General features: G+C 42.5%; 1 pseudogene; it reads right to left on the bottom strand.

Annotated features, from left to right (window-relative positions):
* Positions 1-5,127: 5,127 nt before the first annotated feature.
* Positions 5,128-5,972, bottom strand: LOC114023334 (annotated as a pseudogene).
* Between the last annotated feature and the right edge of the window lie 5,961 nt (positions 5,973-11,933).

Below are 11,933 nucleotides of genomic sequence, written 5' to 3'. Positions count from 1 at the left end.
CCACTCACTTATAGATTCATGGAATTTAGAGATGGCAGGGTCCAATCCCCTGCACTGCAAGTGAATGTGATATTTTAGATGTGGTCCATCCCAGACCACAGAGAATTGTTTCTATTCTTGTATTATTATTTTATTCAGCTTTGTGATTTTACCGGTGTGGGGGCACTCCAGCTTGGAGAGTCCTGCTGCTGATGTAATAAGCCACGGATTAAACAGTTGCCTAGGACACAGGGGGCGTTAAATGATTTGCTTATGATCACATGCCCAAGCCAGTAGGTAGGACTTGGACCCAGGTCTTCCTGACTCCCAAACTGTCCCCATGTTCCATTGCATGCTTGTATTCATGCAACCTGAAATCACCCTAGCTAATGCTGCTACATGGCTAGGCATAGAACACTGGACAACAAGTATACACATACACACACACACATCCCCCAAACTCTTTTTCCCACCATGTGACATCTGATAGAATCTAGTTTGCTGATCCTTACTATGTAGGAGTTGCTTCCCCAAATGATGGCTGTGAGAGATGGGCTGGAAGCAGGCTGGCTTTTCTGGAGAATCCTGCCAGTCCAAGGACTCTTATGTGTTGTTGTGGGTATTAGTAACAATTGGTTGGCAGTTGGTGATAGTAGTGATGAGGAAGGTGGGCTCTGTCTTTCCATTAATTTCTCCCCTCCATGATGTCTGAGGGAGCTGGGCTGGAGGCAGGCCTGGTGGCTTGGGCTAGCCTGTTCTTTCCAAGATACTGGGGTTCAGGGCACAGAATGTTCTCCATCTGGGTCTGTGTGGAGATGCTAGACAAGGTGAGGATGATATATTGACTTATTTGGCACATGTTGCTCCTCACTGTTTAAAACAGTTAAGAGACCTCCTCAAGCAATCAGAGCACATCCTGAATGATAATTACTAGGTACTCTTCTTATAATATACAAAGTAATCATAAAGAGGTTGCTACGGCAACTCCATTTTCTCAAGTGTTCATTCCATTTGCATTTTCATGATGTTTTTATCATTGCCTTTAGACTTTTTCCAGAGAAAATTTGGTGGAGATTATTGAATACTTAACAGCCCCAAACCAATCATCTGTACTGCCAGCCAAAAATGAATGGATGAAAGAGCATTTGTTAAGCACTTACTATGTGCAAAGAAATGTACTAACTGTTGTAGCACATATCTCCACTACCAATTCCCACTTCCACTGAGGCAAACAGGGTTCAGTGACTTGCCCAGAGTCACATAGCTCATAAGTGTCTGATTTGAACTCAAAAAGATGAGTCTTCCTAACTCCAGGCCCAGTGCTCTATCTACTGTGTAACCTGGCTGCCAGTGGTTGTGCTAGATGTCCCCATGGGGTCCTTCTGATGCATATTTGAGTATTACAAGATTAGGTGATTACAAGATTAGGACTTCTCACCTTCTGGATTGGGTAGGTTAGTGGTGTCTTCTCATTTTTTCTTTTCAATACAACTTGTTTTGTAACATTTTGTTCCATGAATTTTTAATTTTGTGGTGTCATTCTTTCCATTTAAATTGTTGTAGTTACTGTGTAAATATATTGTTTCTTTGGCTCTGCCTATTTCATTTTGCATCAGTTCACAAAGACTTTTGCATTCTTTGCTGCACTCACCTCTCCCATTGTTTCTTCATTTTATTTTATTATTTATTTATTTATATTTAGTTTTCAGCATTCTCTCTTCTCCCCTCTTCCCGAAAGAGCGTGCACTCTGATATAGGCTCTACATATGCATTCATATTAAACACATTTTCACATTAGCCACATTGTAAAGAATTGCAACCAATGGGTGGAACCACAAGAAAGAAGGAACAAAACAAAACAAACAAAGACAGCAAATAGTATGCTTCCATCTACATTCTGACTCCATAGTTCTTTCTCTGGATGTAGAGAGCATTTTCCATCATGAGTCATTTGGAATTGTCTTAGATTCTTGTATTGCTGAGAAGAGCTAAGTCTATCAAAGGGAGTCAACCCCCAATATATTTGTTACTGTGTACAATGTTCTACCAGTTCTGTGGCAGCTGAGCTCAGCTTGGGGTTGTTGGGGATCAGCCCCTTTCTGGAAAATTGAGAAAGAATAGCAGGGATGGTGGAGAGTTGGGTGTCTTGGGCTCCACATAAGGGAACATGTTGCACAGTAGCTGCAGTGGCTACTGCAGCCCCTGAATGGGACTTGGATTCCTGACAACCCCCAGAGCAGAGGAAGAAATGGGTTGTCTGGGGCAAGGTCTCAGCTTCCTTTCTGCAGCCAGGAGGAGAAAAAATCAGGCCAGAGCCTGGGAGGGACAGGGGGGTACCCAGGTATGGACACCTTGACCATACCTAAGCTGGAGGAAACTGGCAGTAGTTACTGCTGGGCAATTCCCATCAAATAAAGAAGGATAGTAGAGGCAGAAAGTCGAGGATCCTCCCAGATTACAGGATGCTGTGCTAGCCCTGAGGAGCATCACCCAGAGGACCCAGAGGAGCCAGAGCACCTGATCGGGGCCAGGCATCTAGCTAGGACACCCTGGAGCTTAGAAGAACACATCTTGTTCAGACAGCTGCAGGGATAGGGACTGGACACCAAAAGGCTGTGGGGGACTCCCACAGAGTCCCACAGAAGGAAAATCTCTCCATTGACACTTTCTCTGTCTACAGTTTCTACTCTCAAAAACTTCCCTGAAGCCTGGAGACTTTAGGTGACTCAGCCCCCTCAATAAATACAGAGGGTAGGTGGTGGAGGGTTGAGAGTCAGCCCAAACACTGTCTCCTAGGTCACCTCTGTCCCAAGAGACTGGGGATGCCAATGACCATGCTCTTCTACTTGGATGAGAGAGAGGCAGCCATGCAGAGGATCACCAAGCAGGTGAGTTCAAGGAAATGGGCCAGCAACCAAGCCCAGAGGCCATCCACCAGGCAGAGTGTTAATGTTGCTCACTGATAAGGACAAATCTTGGAGGAAATATGCATAAGAAAATGGCTACTCTTAGCTAGGAAGGATATTTGTTAATAACCAGCCAATTTTGACCAAAACATTACCAGTGTCAAATCAGAGGAGCCCAAGGAGAGTGTAAAAGAAAAATTTACCTTGAAGTACACAAAAATAAGATAGTGAGGGAGACTCTAGACCTAGTCTTTGTAGCACTAGTAGAGCTGGCACTCTAATCTGGCTCCTCTGATTCAATATCCCACTATTCTTTTTTTTTAATTCTTTTTTTATTTTTTTTTAAATTTGTTTTTTTTTTGTTTTTTTTGATGAGGCAATTGGGGTTAAGTGACTTGCCTAGGGTCACACAGCTAGTGTCAAGTGTCTGAGGCCAGATTTGAACTCAGGTCCTCCTGACTTGAGGGCTGGTGCTCTGTCTACTGCGCCACCTAGCTGCTCCTGTATCCCACTATTCTTTCATTGGACCATGGCCTCCATTCTGAACAAAGCCTCTCAAGTCTCTGTGTCTGTTTGCTATCTGTTGCTTCAATTCCTTCTTCATCCTGTCTTTACCTCAAGCCGCCAAATGGGTCCACAGGATCGTGGACTTAAATCTCCAGATCAAAGAGCCCTCAGAGTCCATCTAGTCTAATGCCCTTATGCTACAGAGGAAAATGAAGCCCAGGGAGGAAAAGGGACTTACACCAAATCACATTTAGGCTCACAGATCTAGAGTTGGAAGGTACCTACTAATCCAACCTTCTTATTTTGCAGAGGAAAATACTGAACCTCAGAGTGGTGATGGGAGTTGTCTGAGGTCACACAGATAGTAAGTGCCCACATTTAGTAAGGGAGGATGGGAACCCAGATTCTTCTGACTCAGATTTGAGTGGTGTATCCATGAGACTCTGCTGCCTCTTATACTCTCATCTCACTAGTGTACCCTCATCTCTCTAGATATTCTAAGACTAGAAGGATGAAAGGTAAGTTTCTGTTTAAAAGTCAAAAGAAAAGTCATGTCCAAAAACTATCCAGTTTCATCTGGTGAATTTTCTTTTTTTTATCATTCAGATTATTTTGTTTTTCTTGCTGAGGTCAAATAAAAGTCCCAATTAATGATGTTAAGAGATGTCAAAAAAACTGATCTAAGGTATTTCTTTTTGAGAGGCAGTAGCAAGGGCACTGGATTTGAAATTAGAGGATACGGTTTCAAATCTCATCTCTTTCACATACTATGTGACCCGCAGCAAGTCACTTGCACCTTTGTTTTTTCATCTATCACATGGGGGTTTAGGGCTGAATGACTTAGTGGTCCTTAAGATTTATGAGCCTATCCCGTATTGCAGGGCTGTCCCAGGCACAGCCCTTCGCTGCCACCTGTGTCTCTTCAAATTCAGTCCAGGTGTAGTTCTACTAGTGCTCTGGGGAAAGGGATCAAAGGGGTGAAGGAGACTGTTCAAGGGTTTCATTTCTTGAGGGGAATCCCATTGACTGCTCCTCCACTGTAGCATGTTCTTGCCAAGTTGTTGTTTTTTTCTAGTTTGTTGATTACCAAATAACCTTATCACTTTTTAGTTGTCTCAAAAAATACAAAAGGACGCTAGAATTGTAAAATCTAATCTTTTGAATAAGGCAATATTTTCATAGTCTGGAATGGCTGACTTGTCATCAGTCAAATTCAACTTTACTACATGGTGTTCAGGGATGGTAAACAGGCAGTTTTTAGACAGTTGACTTGGAACATCCCAGAAGTGAAAGACCTTTTATAAATGAAGAGTGCAAAGTGGTGACTCTAGTCAGTGCCACAGAATATGGCTCTACAAAGTAAAGAATGCTGTTTAAAAGCTACTCCTGGAATAGTTCCCTGTGATGCTATTTTGAAATCAGTAAGTGCATGGTATAAACACATTTAGATGGAGATTACAGAAAACACATTTGGAAATAAATCTTAATCCTAGAAATAGAAAGAATTCAGTCACTTTCTACTATTAATTCAGAAGAGCTCAGATATTCTCTTCAACCTAAAAATGACTTCCAAACAAAAAATATTTAAGATGTCTTCCATGATTCAGTTGTATAAAACTGTATAGAAAATGAGCATCTTGTTCAAATGTATTGAAAATAATAGACTTTAGAAAACATTCCTAGAATTGAAGTATGCAGAAACAAAAGATGGTTTACAAAGATTTATAGCAAAGCTCTAGTCATCATCAGAGTCAGAATCACATATTTTTCCTCAGATGGTTTTCTTTTCTAGTTTTGTGAAGTTGGTTCCAAATTTCTTTTGGTTCTGGGGCAGCTAGGTGCCATAGTGGATAGAGTACTGGCCCTGAAGTCAGGAGGGCCTGAGTTCAAATCCAGCCTCAGACCAAACACTTGACACTTACTAGCTGTGTGACCCTGGGCAAGTCACTTAACCCCAATTGCCAAAAAAAAAAAACAAAAACAAATTTCTTTTGGTTTTGAAATGGTGGCTCCATCAAATTTCCACTGTAATTAAGAATATCAGAACAACCGAGTCTCCATTCTAAAGTTTCTGTGGTGAAGTCATCTGTATTCCTGAGATCAGTAAAACCTACTACATAATCTTGTGTTTTTCCATCTTTCACCAGAGCGAGGGTGGGAATAACTTTGATACGCAGTCTTTTACACAGGAAAGGTGCTTTTTCCACATTTAGCCTCGGGAATTTGGTCTGCAAATGTTTCTTGGACAATATTGCCAAATGTTTATCTAGAATTTTACATCTAAATGTGGAATCTCTGTAGAAATGGCAAACCACTTTTTTACTTTCCTTGACTTCCTGAAAAACTCTCTCTCACTAGGAATTTCTCTGTATTCACCATGTCCTTTTGAAAGCCATTCTTGTTTCTGCTGTTGTGCTTTCTTTAGTGCTTCTTTTCTTTGAGGCACTCCAAATCACCCTCATCCATCTGATCCAGTTTTTGAATCTCAGAGTCCAGCTGCAGTTCCACAATACTGGTTGTCTGAAGCAACTGATTCTCCAGGACTTTTGCAAACATGTCAACAGATGTAAGGGCTTCCATTATTTTTGACTATATTGTTCACTCCTGAAATCAAGGCCATTGCTGCAATTCCCTCCACCTCCCCTGAGAAATGCCAAACACTTGGCGGAAGGTCACTGCCACTTCTGGATCTACTCCTCTGGTGAATTTTTAAGAGTCACTTATTGGTGTGACTTGAATTCTTCCAATTCTTTTTGAATACTCCTTGCTTTTCCCTGTCACTTCCAGGCTCTCCTTCTCCCATCACTCAATAGCTTCTCCTCTGAGGGTCACTCAATCCACATCTACCACTCAATCAAAAATCTGTTAGCTGTTGTCTACAGGCCTCCAGTACACTGCCCTTCGTTCCTTAATGTGTACAGTATCTGGTTCACAGTCTTTCTCTTCTCCCCAACTCCTGCCCTCTTATTAGGGGACTTCAACATACATCTTGATATTCTCTCCAACATCCTATCTTCATAGATTCCTTCAGTTTACTCATCTCAAGTGACCTGTTACACTACCTCAGCTGCACACAAAGGTCATACCCCTGATCTTGCCATCACCCACAAATAAGACATCTCCACAGTCAAGAACTATGAGATGCTCTCATCTAATCACATCCATGGTCATTCTACCTCTCCCACCACCTTGCAACCCCAAATCCATCATAACCCCCAATCCCCCAACCCCTCAGTTCTTTCCCAGGCCATCACCCCTACACTAGCTACTCTCTCCTCCTTTCTCCATCTTGACCTCTTGGTGAACTAGTTGAACCCTAAACTATCTTCTTCTCTCTAGTTTCTTGAGCCCTTCTTGATCTTGCCCAGCCAAATCTCTGCCTTGGATCACTCCCACCATCTATTGCTTTTGCTCCATCACTCATGCTACTGAGTGGAGCTGGAGAAAATATAGAAATGATAATGGCTGATTCCTCTCAATTTTATGTTACTTAACCTCACCTGGACTCCCTGTGCAGCACGGTGATCCTTTTTATGCCTTTCTAATTACCTTATGATCCCACTCACCACAAAAGTTATTACAAACACTTTCATCTCTCCTGAAACCTCCCACAGTTCCCCTTCCTATACTTGTTAGCTAAGAATATTACCCCAGAATTTCCTAAAACATTGAGGCCATTTTAAGGGACTGAGTGCTCCACCTTCTCCCCTCCTCATCTCCCATCAACCCCATATCTTCTGCCACTATCTCCTCCTTCACTCCAGTCTCACATAATAAGGCAGCCTTTCTCCTCACCAAAGCAAACCCCTCTGCATGCACAAGGGATCCCATCTCATCCTATCATCCAGTAGACTGCCCCTTTCATTATCCCCACATTCACTAATCTTCAGTCTCTCCTTGTTCTCTGGCTGCTTCCCTATGGACTACAAGCATTCTCATGGGTCTCCTATCCTAAAAGATCCTCATTTGATCATCCATCCCTTAGCTCTCCAGACTTTTGCAGCTAAACTCTTGGAGAAAGTCATCTGTAATAGGTGCCTCCACTTCTTTTCTTCTCACTCTTTCCTTAACTCTGCATTCTAGCTTCTGACTTCATCATTACACTGAAACTCCTTTGTCTAAAGCCACTAACCATCTCTTAATTGCCAAATGGATTGGCTTTTTCTCAGTCCTCATTGTTCTGGACCTGGAGCTTTTGACACTGTTGATCTGCCTCTTCTCCTTGTTGTTGTCTTCTCTCCATGTTTATAGGATGTTCTCGTTTGGCATAGAAATCCTTTTAGAACCTCACCCCATTCTTACCTTTCAGTCTTCTTATACCTTGTACCCCATTCTCCATTTATTTTTCAATCCAGTCAAACATATTACATTTTGTGGCATGCGGCCACACAGCAGTACTGAGAAAGAAGCAACTCAGAACAGATTCAAAACTGAAATGATGAAACTGGGAGGCTGCTTAAAAAAAAGATAACCTAGTGAAATAGCCAAATCATTGGCTGACTTGATTCTGTTTTAAAAAAGACAATCAAATGCCAGAATCACAAATGAAAGAAGATAAAGTAAAGGAAATGATTAGAAACAATTTTGTCCAGGTATTTGCCAACAGATCTGATAAATGGATAAATATTTACAAAAATATAAAACACCAGTTGAAGAGAATAAAAAATAGAGAATTAAAAGAGCCCAATCATAGTAAAAGAAAGGGAACAAGTGAGAAATGAACTTCCAAATGCAGGGGGGGAAACCAAGGAATAGATGGATTCACAAATGAATTCACAAATGAATTCTATCAAACATTTAAATAGCAACTATCTCCAATTTTGTCTAAATTGTTTGCAACAATACAGCAAGAAGAGGTCCTATCAAACACCTTCTGTGAGTCAAATAGGATCCTCACTACTGAAACCAGAGACGGAAAACTCAGAGAAATAAAACTACAATACAGGCTGTCAGAGCTGATAGGGACTATAGAACAGAGACTGTCACAAGTGGAGGGGGCAATAGAACACGGAATATCAGAGCTGACAGTAATCTGAGGATATAGAACATCAATTCTGGAGGGCCTCTGGAAAACAGAACCTATCAGTGCCTGCAGGGCACTTAGAAAATGGAATGTCTGTGCCAGAAAGGACCTCTGCACATAGAATATCACACATGGGTTTGACATTTGGTCCTAAAATATCAGACATGGAAAAAACTTTGAATACAGAATGTCAGAGCTGAGAAGAACCTGAGAAAACAGAATGTTAGATCTAGAAGGAGTATTGGAACACAGAAAATCAGAAGTTTATTGGGGGGTTAGGGGAACCAAGGATAAAGTATTCCTGCACACTCAGGTATAACCCACCATCTATGTGTGTGCTCCTATGTTTAGAACAGATAGTGTTCTGACACAGTTTGGAGGGACCTCAGGACCCTCAGAATGCTAAATGTCAAAAGTAAAAGAAACTGAGAACACACATTTCCACCTGGGAGGGTCCTAAGATGATAGACTGTCACAGCTGAAAGGGATCTTAGAACTCTGAATGTCAGAGCTGGAAAGAACCTCCAAATACCAAATATTTAAGCTAGAGAGAGACTTACAAATATAATAGATCAAACTTCCTGCCAAGATGGCTGCCTGAATGGGCACATGGCCCATATTCCATGTGACTACTCAAGCAAAACCCTTAAGTTTGCACAGGAACCCCCAAAATGATCAATGAATCCAACAAGAAACAATAGTAACTTTGTCTACACCCCAACAGCAGACAAAAAAAATAAAAGCCAGGCTTCCCAGTCCCACCCCACTACCAATAGGTCCTTTCTTTCTTCCTTTGTTCTCACTTGCTTTCCACTGTTTAGTGTTCTCATGTCATTTATAAAAATATTTAAAACTCTTTTTTAAACTCTTGCTTCATGTCTTCAAGGAATTCTAGGTGAACTTGTGCCTAAGCTATGCTTTTCTTTTTGGCTTACATGTAACTATTTTAGAGTCAGTCTCTCATTCTAGGTTAGTGTCTTAAATATCCCCGTCACCATAACAGCTTTTGAGGATAGTAAGATTATTTTTTGGTTTCCTCATTCTTTCAGCCTTCTACTTGATATTGGACTTCATATTAGGGCCAGGCTCTGTGCAATTATGGATGACATGTCTGGACTGGTCTTGCTACTACATTCCTGGGGTAGTGAGTGCTGTTCCGTTTTTTTTTTTTTTTAATGTCAGGAACATCTCTTCAAGATGAGGACCTGCATACTTGCAGTGCTTTCAAAGACAATAATCTGATTTCTGACCTATTCTGAGCTCTGCAAGCTCCTGACCTGGGTTTTGGTCTGGGCAACACTCAGGTGGACTCTCCCTGTATGGATTTCCAGGAGACTGCTGTTGGACTCAGACACTATTAGCATGATGGGAAACTCAGTTGGTTCAGAAACACAACTGTGTGCTCTGCTTTGGTCTGAGATTTTCACCAGGGCTGCTCCAGCAGGCTTCAGACTTGGCTGGGGGATGTAACTGAGACCCCACACTGCTCCTGGGGTCTCAGCTGCTTCCTGCTTCTCAGCTTGCTCCTTGCTCAGTGCACAGCATAGGATCACTGACCCCTTCTCATCTTGGAACAACCTTCTAGGCCCATGTTCTGTCCTTAGTATGCCCAGGATCTGTGACTTGAGAACTGATTACTTAGCAACAGGCTTGCCAGTTGGAACCTATTCCTCTGCCCTTCTGCATGAGAGACATAGATCTCTCTCCATGAGAGATGTAGTGCTACAGATGGTACCCTCCCAGCATTTTGGGCACTTAGTTGCTATACTTGCCCCCTATGTGGGACAGCCCCTCAATGGGGTGACCTACATTGTTGCTGATCTAGGAGAGGCTGAACACATGTGCAGCAAAAAGGGAGTCCTTACTGCAGTCACCCAGGAAAAGAAAGGGGAAGGAGACCAGAAAAGACCTGTCAGTTTTACCGGTAATCAGGTGTGGGCTGACCTGATAGAGGTTGGGGCAGAGAGGAGCAATTTAGAGGAGCAGACAAATACAGCGTTGTTGGAACTGCCGAACAGTTGAAACCTGAACAGTGGTTCTGTCCACTGACCAAAAAGCACTCTGAGGTGCAGCCAGAGAAGGTTCAGGACCAAGGATAGGGACAGTGTCATTACAGGATTTCATGAAAGACTCGGCTCATGCCCAAGGAGACTCTCAGGAGAAAGACTTGCTTCTTTACTTTGACTTAGGGAAAGGCTGAGGGACCTGTCTTGTGGGTCAAGGTGGGGAGCAGAGGCCTTATGATGAACTTGTAATATATTGGTTGCAAAAAAAGTACAAAGGGTGCTAGCGTTGGTGGGTGCTGGGGCAAAATGTTCTCTGGTGTATGGTAATCCTGAGTGGTTTCCTGGGGAGGCTGCTGTGATAGATGGGTATGGGGGACACCGAATTCAGGTTAAGAAACCATCTATTGCACTGGGAATGGGAAGGCTAGAGCAAGTTGAGAAGCAGGCAGCAGCTGACACTCCAGGAGCAGTGTGGGGTCTCAGTTCCAGTCCCCAGACTAGTCTGAAGCCTGCTGGAGGAGCCCTGGTAGGAATCTCAGACCAAAGCAGAGCATACAGTTGTGCCTCTGAACCAACTGAGTTTTCCAGCATGCTCATAGTGTCTGAGTCCAACAGCAGTCTCCTAGAAATCCACACAGGGAGAGCCCACCTGAGTGTTGTCCAGACCTAAACCCAGGTCAGGAGCTTGCAGAGCTAGAAAATATGAGGTATATATCTCCCCAATTCCCAAATACATCCTAGGTATCCATACATGGCAAGGGTTGTGGTTGCAGACTTCTGCCGATGGGTTTTGCCTGCATATCCCTGTGGTGAAGACAGTCACCAGGAGTTATGTGAAGCATGCAACCCCTCATGGGGTTACTAATACTAAGCAGTATCATTTACCAGGAGGGCATAAGGAAATTGGAGAGACTACTTTAGAACTTGAGAAGGTTGGTACAACTCAGTCAAAACATAGCCCTTGTAATTCCTTAGTGTGGCCAGTGTGAAAGCCCGATGACTTGTAGTGTATGACTGTAGATTAAAGGAAATTGAATAAAGGTGTACCCTCCTTGCATGTGGAGATACCTTCTGTAATAGCCCTCATGGACCAATTAAGCCAGGAGCTAGGGACTTACCATTATGTTTTGGATTTGGCAAATGCTTTTTTCTCCATCCCTATTGCCCCAGAAAGTCAGGTAGGGTTTGTCTTTTTGTGGGAAGGTGTAACCAAAACGATTATGGACTGCACAGTTCTTTCACTTTAGGTTCAGATCTCAAGATATAATGACATGCACTCAGTATAAACTTAGCAATCACATTTATTTTACGATGATTAATAATGAGTAAGGCAACATAAGCATATAAAGATAAGAATAACATTTAATGCAATAAGTATTAATCAAAATTAAGAAAAGGAAGAATAAGAAAAGAAAGGATACACACTCACTGACCAGGTGAGCTCAAATACCTACGAGACCTGGTTGACTGGAGAGGATCAAGAGGTCTGATCAGGAGGCCAAAGGAGCAGCA

Source organism: Vombatus ursinus, unplaced genomic scaffold (assembly GCF_900497805.2).
Source record: "Vombatus ursinus unplaced genomic scaffold, bare-nosed wombat genome assembly UNPS02004423.1, whole genome shotgun sequence".
Taxonomy (NCBI): domain Eukaryota; kingdom Metazoa; phylum Chordata; class Mammalia; order Diprotodontia; family Vombatidae; genus Vombatus; species Vombatus ursinus.
Note: the sequence above shows the minus strand (reverse complement) of the source record. Positions and strands in the feature narration are given on the sequence as shown.